Source organism: Branchiostoma belcheri, unplaced genomic scaffold, assembly GCF_001625305.1.
Source record: "Branchiostoma belcheri isolate BF01 breed outbred unplaced genomic scaffold, Haploidv18h27 scaffold118, whole genome shotgun sequence".
NCBI classification, from domain to species: Eukaryota; Metazoa; Chordata; class Leptocardii; order Amphioxiformes; family Branchiostomatidae; genus Branchiostoma; species Branchiostoma belcheri.
In genome coordinates this window covers 157649-164536 of record NW_017802580.1, presented here as the reverse complement: position 1 = coordinate 164536, position 6888 = coordinate 157649, and the positions used below count along the sequence as shown (strand labels likewise).

At 39.9% G+C, this 6888-nt stretch overlaps 1 pseudogene; it reads left to right on the top strand.

Annotated features, from left to right (window-relative positions):
- LOC109462499 overlaps positions 1–6888 on the top strand; it is a 24388-nt pseudogene that overhangs the window by 9736 nt on the left and 7764 nt on the right.

The window sequence follows — 6888 nt, the reverse complement described above, 5'->3', positions numbered from 1 at the left end:
AATAAGAGGTAAAATAGAGCATATGTGTGTGTGTGTCAGTGTCTGCATGTGTGTCTGTGTCTGTGTGTGTTTGTGTGCGTGTGTGTTTGTGTGTGTGTGTGTGTTTGTGTGTATGTATATGTATGTGTGTGTATGCGTGTGTATGTATGCGTGTGTGCGTTTGCGTATGTGTGTATGTATGTATATGTGTGTGTGTGTGTGTGTGTGTGCGAGTGTGTGCGTATGTATGTATGTGTGTGTGTGTGCTTGCGTGTGTTCGTGTCTGTGTGTGTGTATGTATGCGTGTGTGTTTGTATGTGTGTGTGTGTGTATGTGCCTGTGTGTGTATGTATGTATGCATGTGTGTGTGTGCGTTTGTGTGTGTGTATGCGTGTGTATGTATGTATGTATGTATGTGTGTTTGTGTGTGTGTGTGTGTGTGTGTATGCGTGTGTATGTATGTATGTATGTATGTGTGTGTGTGTGTGTGCGTGTGTGTCTTTGATGGCTGGCTTGCTGGCTGACTGACGGGCTTGATTGTTGGTTGCTCTGTTGCTTGCGTTATTGTATGGATAGGCCATTATGTTTGCTTGTTAGCTTTGTAGATGGTTATGTATATTCATGTGATTAGGTGGTCGGGTTATTGGTGAATTATAGACTTAAGCGTTTATCTGCTTGTGTGATATTCCACAGATCAACGCTGATCTCCGCTTCATGATCCTGATGGACGGAGTACATCCTGACATGGACACCTGCATCTTGGTGGACTACAAGGGTAGGGCAGCTAAACTTTTTCTTCTTCTGGCTTTTCTTCTTTGTATTTTATATGCATTCTCTTATGCCATGCCCGACGCTTATTTATATGTATCAAACAACGGCCCTGGCGTATCGGCCTGCGAACCTTTCTTCCCGTTGTGTTAGCACTAGCTTGGCACTACGGAAAAACTTCCAGCGAATTACGTGCCTGTTGACCATACGGCGTACGTTGACCAATCTGATGTTTACAATTATGACTGGCAAAGCATCTACTGACATACTAGCATTTAAGTTCAGCTGAGTTGGTAAAATACTTGAAGAAAATTAAACTGTTCTCCAACTCAAAAATGGAATTAACTCACCAGACTCACTGTATCGCTCAGTCTTCATTCATCGTTTTTGAGTTGCAGAACAGTTTAAATTTCTTCATCTAGTGGCATAAGCTGGCTATATGCTTTTAAATGATATTACGGCCATTTATGAGAATCACGCGACAAAAATATCTTAAGCATGTTCATACATTATGAAAACGTCGCGCAGTACAAAGCTTCAGGCAACGTTTATTTGTGAACATTGCTTTAGACCTACGGGAAATGTATGTAAGGGCGAGACCCTGTAGGGATAATGTGCAGGTAGGCTAAGGGCGGTGCCGCCATTTTGTTGTCCTATCAGGTCACGCACTACAGCAGTGCTACAGTTTCTGGGAAAAGTCGAGCAGGCTGTTCTGTGTTTTAGGCCACCTTATCCTCAACACCGTGGACTGCACTCAGCCTAACGGCGGAAGGCTACCCAAGAACGTGGACGTCATGATGAGTGACTTCGCGGGGGGTGCATCCGGGTTCCCTATGACCTTCCATGGAGGACGATACACAGGTCAGTGTGAGTAGTGGTCACAGTGAACATGTCATCATCATCATCTATCATCCTCCGAAGAGATGGAGCATACAAATACAAAGTTAGATCGCCAATACTGTTTGTCATTCATCACAGAGATAAGTTCCAGGCCCTCCAAGCCTGTTTCAGTTTCAATAAGTTTCTTAAGTGTTATGTTTGGACGTCCCACTCTTCTCTTTGTATCAGGGTTCCAAAGTAGAAGCCTACCTGGTTCGTCACTACGTACAACATGACCGGCCAAGCTTAGTCATCGACATTTAACTACTGTAGTTACATTTGGTAACGAACCGTATAACTGTTCATTAGTAGTATGTTTCCACCATGGTGAACATGTATGCTCTTGTTTTGTGAATTAAGACTTAACAGAACTTTACAGAACTTTGCATTTCCGACCATTGATATTGTCTTTTTATTTAGGGTATAGAATTTTCTTCTTACACAACCATAGAGTTTCTCACCTGCTTACGTTTCGATGTCTATCAGACACCTTCCTCAGAGCTTCTGACTGGAGTTCAGCAACTCGCCGCTATTTAACGCCAATGTAGGTGGCGCTTTTGCGGCGAGAATGCAATCCAAAACGTGGCTAAGCTTGTATCCCCCCTCGTCCCGGTTCATCACTGGGGTTGACTTCCTTATCCAGACTGCTTCTTTAATCCAACGGATTCTCCTGTTGTCCTCCCTATCTATGACCCTGGCTCCCTCCCAGTCTATCACACAATTGTTTCTGGCAACATGGTCTGTATGTAACTGCCGATTTCTTCTCTTCTAGTTGTGGTTGTTGTTTCTGGGACCGTGTGTATCTTATGGCTTCGATGTTGTCTGCCTCTTTTCTGTGTTCTTCCAGTCTTTTTATTGTTTCCTACAGATGAATGGAAGGCACAGTTCATTGCCACGGAGAGGAAAAAACTGCTGTACTACAAGACACAAGTAGTGCGTGACGTCAACCCCAGGGTGTACTGTCCTTTCGCTGGCTACTTCGTGGAAGCTTATCCAGGCGACAAGTGAGTGGGCCTTTGCTTCCTTTTTGCCTAAGGCCACGATGACTTCATGTTATGGATGGCAACCTCTGAAGACCCACTACCCTCAAATAAGTGCGCGCAGGCGAAAAAAAATTAAATCGGTGTGGTCTAAAAGTATATTCTTGAGCCAGGCAACGTACTTGACCATGTACCCCAAGAAATGACCATAGCATAATTTCGTATATTGAGATTCGCCCTGCGTAAGTCAAATACTTGTCGAACAGAAAGGTACCAGCCAATCGGGTTGCCACTTACTTTCAAAAGGTAACTTGGTTTGTTGGTAACGTCCCTCCTACGTAATATACTATATTATATATGATTGGTTAAATATTGGCTTCCTGGCTTCTAACCTGGGACCCTGGGTAAAAAAAATTCACAAACCCCTAATCCTGTGTACGTTGCTACTGTTCTGCGCTACAACGTCGACCGTTTCAAATGACAGTAGACGAGACAGAAATTAGTAACGGGCCCGGGCCTAGAATACCAAAACCATGACAAGCATGTTGACAAACATTCAGAAATAACCTCTGAAGGTTTCACCTTTGACTTCATCTATATTCACCGTTCCAGATACATCCGTGACACCAACACAAAGAACAGTGCAGAGCAGCTGAACTCTCTCATCAACAGGTATTCCGAACACATCATCACCTGGACACCTAAACCTGGCGCCACTCTGGACCTGGCACTCATTCTGGATGACAAGGTGGACCGCAGGTACACTACCAAAAATGTTTTTTTTTTCTTGTTTTCCTTGTACAAAGAAATTGTATCTTGCAGCAAGAAAATTACCCTTTGAACAAGAAATTAAAGAATCCCCGTAGCAAGAAAATTTTAAAAAAAAAAACACGTTTGTTGAGTTTTCTTGCTGTAGCAAGATAACGATTCTGTCCACAAGAAAATATTTCTTGAACTAAGAGCTAACTGTTCTTGAAGCAGGAAAACTTTTCTGTACACAGGAAAAGCTTTCTTGTACGTAGCAGAAAAAAATCACTGTAAACTTTCTTAAAATTCTAAAAACTCTTAACATTCCTGTCGCTGAACTTGCTAAAGACAACAACAATAAGGTATCTATCCTTGTACCTGCCAAGGATACCTACGCTGTATTGCTTGTCAACGGAAAAGAAAAGAGAAGAATTGATGCAGTTGACATTGTGCTGTCAAAAAGAGATGTGTGATTGGTCTCTGATAGATTTTCTTTGACTTTGAGTCTGTTATGAATATGATATTCCAACTTTAGACGGTTATCAAACTGCACCAGGATATTATGAGAATTCTAAGTATGATTACTTTTTTGATATGTTTCAATTTTGTATTCTCTGGCAGTGTTATTGACGACAAACTTTTTGTATATATTTCTGATACTCTGTAATGAATGGTGAATGTGCACCACCTGTGGCTTTAAATTTGCATTAAAGTGGCTGACTTCACAACTAGGTCTGAAGAATTTTTTTTTGACAGCTGCTAATTAAGAGTACCTAAAGTGCATGCCAGGCGAAAAGAAATCACTTCCTCGTTAAGTTCGGCATACGTAAACATGTTATGACGATTTTGCATTATGTTGTGTTATTTTCATTTGTATTGGATCAATTTTAAGTTTATTTACTGTACTTTACTTTGATTCATTTACGATAGACTACTAATCATGTTATGAGTTCTAGCTTGGACCCAAGCTTTGATTTATTTTTGTTATGTTATGTCATTATCAGTTTCTATAGCTAGATTTGAAGAATTCTTATGATGATGTGGAAGTAAGTTGTGATAATGATATGATTTTCTGAGTTTTGAACTGGTCCAATCTTTATAATTTACTTTTGTTATAACATTTTGTTTTGGTGTGGAATTAACTGATGATAATGAATGGAGCGGATGAATGTATGACCACAAATCTATATCAACTTACCTTGGTGGCTTGTTAATATTTAGTTGCCACAAGTTACTTTTGTTTATGTTGCGTTGTATATTATTTTCTTTTCTTTTGCATGGCACAATGCAGTATACTGTATGTTTCAGATCGCATATAGATGTATTATTTACGTCTTTTTGTTTAAGCAACCCCAATTACTTGCACCAAATACCCTACTTGTGTTTCGCCTTCTGTGGTCGCCTAGAGTATTTTCTTACTTCTCGTTTTCTGCTCGGTCCCTATGGTGTTGCCAAAACTTAACATTTGCAGTTTCAATTGTAATGGACTGGGCGACCACAGAAAGCGTAACCAAGTATTCACATGGTTAAGAGACAAATCCTACAATATCTATTGCTTACAGGAAACTCACTCCACTTCTGTGAGTGAAGAAAGATGGAGGTCAGAGTGGGGGGTCCAATTCTATTTAATCACGGTTCAAGTAATAGCAGAGGTTTAATGGTTTTACTCAAGGAAAATGTTGTTTATACTGTCCATCAGACACTGAGCGATGACTTAGGGCGATGGATTATATTAGATATTACTGTAGACTCCTTTCGATTTTGCCTAGCCAATATTTATGCCCCTAACACTGACGACCCATCCTTCTTTGTAGATATCGAAAACAATGTACAAGCTTTTACAACATCTGGATTATATAGTATCATTGTAGGGGATTTTAACACAGTATTAGATGTCAAAATGGACAGGGCTGGGCACCAAGTCTCCAATTACCATCCAAAATGTCTTATGGCCATTAATCCTTTTGTGCTAATTTAGATCTGATTCATACTTATAGGTATAAACATCCCACAACCATACGTTACACATGGCGACGCAGACTTCAGGCTAGTCGCATAGATTATTTTTTGACGTCTTTTTCGTTAACTCCTTTTATAGAAAAAATTTGCATCGAGGATAGTTTGAGGTCAGATCATTTCTTAATTGGCCTTTCCTTGACTACGTCTGATACACCCCGTGGTCCTGGTTTTTGGAGACTTAACCAAGAGATGTTCAATGACCCAGTTTTTGTTAGAGAAACCTCAAACTTTATCACTGAGTTTTTCCTTTTTAATCAGAACACGGCAAATCCCCACATAGTATGGGAAGCCTTCAAGTGTGCCGTTCGCGGCCATGTAATTAAGTACTCGTCTTGGAAATCTAAACAAAGTCGGAATACTGAGATTTCTGTCACGTGTGAGATCAACAGCCTGCAGGAAGAATTAGACACAGTCCCCGATAATGAAATCTTTGACAAGTTACAGTGTAAAAAACAGGAATTAGAATTATTCTACCAAACGAAATATAATAACCTTATAATGAGCAAACGTGCCAGGTGGATGGAACAAGGGGAAAAATGTACAAAATTCTTTATGAATAGTAGAGGGAGGGTAAGAAATAACATGACAAAATGTGTTAATTCAGATGGCTCTGTTCTCCTTGATCCTGAGGATGTCTTAGTACATCAAACAAGTTTTTATGCTGACCTTTACTCATTTAAAGAGCCTCCTATATCGTTAGACAGAGATGTTTTTAGACCCTTATTTCCTCAACCGCCCCTAGTGAATTTGTCCCCCGGCCAGTGCGATAGCTGCGAAAAATTGATAACAGAATTTGAATTACAAAAAGCGATTGAGTCATTCTCCTCAGGAAGGTCACCCGGTCTGGATGGCCTTTCTGTTGAATTTTATAAGGTCTTTTTTCACCGTGTTAAACAACCACTGTTAGCCTCTTTTAATTATTCATTTCGGGTGGGACACTTGTCTGAAAGTAAAAAAATAGGACTTATTACTCTACTTCTTAAGCATGACTCCACGGGAAAGGATAAAGACCCCTCTTTCATTAAAAATTGGCGACCCATCACTTTATTAACTTGCGACACCCGTATCTTATCTAAATGTATGGCCCTTCGTATAAAAAATGTCATCCCCGACCTTGTTTCATTTGACCAGACTGGCTTTATGCAGGGACGAAGTATTGGTGATACTATAAGAAGACTGCTAGAAATTATAGAATATTACGATAAAAATGAACTTCCCGGATTAATATTTTGTGCCGACTTTGAGAAAGCATTTGATACAATTAGACAAGATTTTATTATTAGGGTTTTGGAATATTTTGGTTTTGGAGATAATTTTATTGCATGGGTAAAAATTTTGTATAAAGATATTTTCAGTAAAATTATTAATAATAGCTATATTTCTAATGCGTTCCCCCTGAACCGTGGAGTCCGGCAAGGATGCCCCATCTCCCCTTATTGTTTGTGTTAGCTGTAGAATTACTTGCAATCAAAATAAGAATAACCATGGAAATAAAACGGTCTAACAACATAGTGGT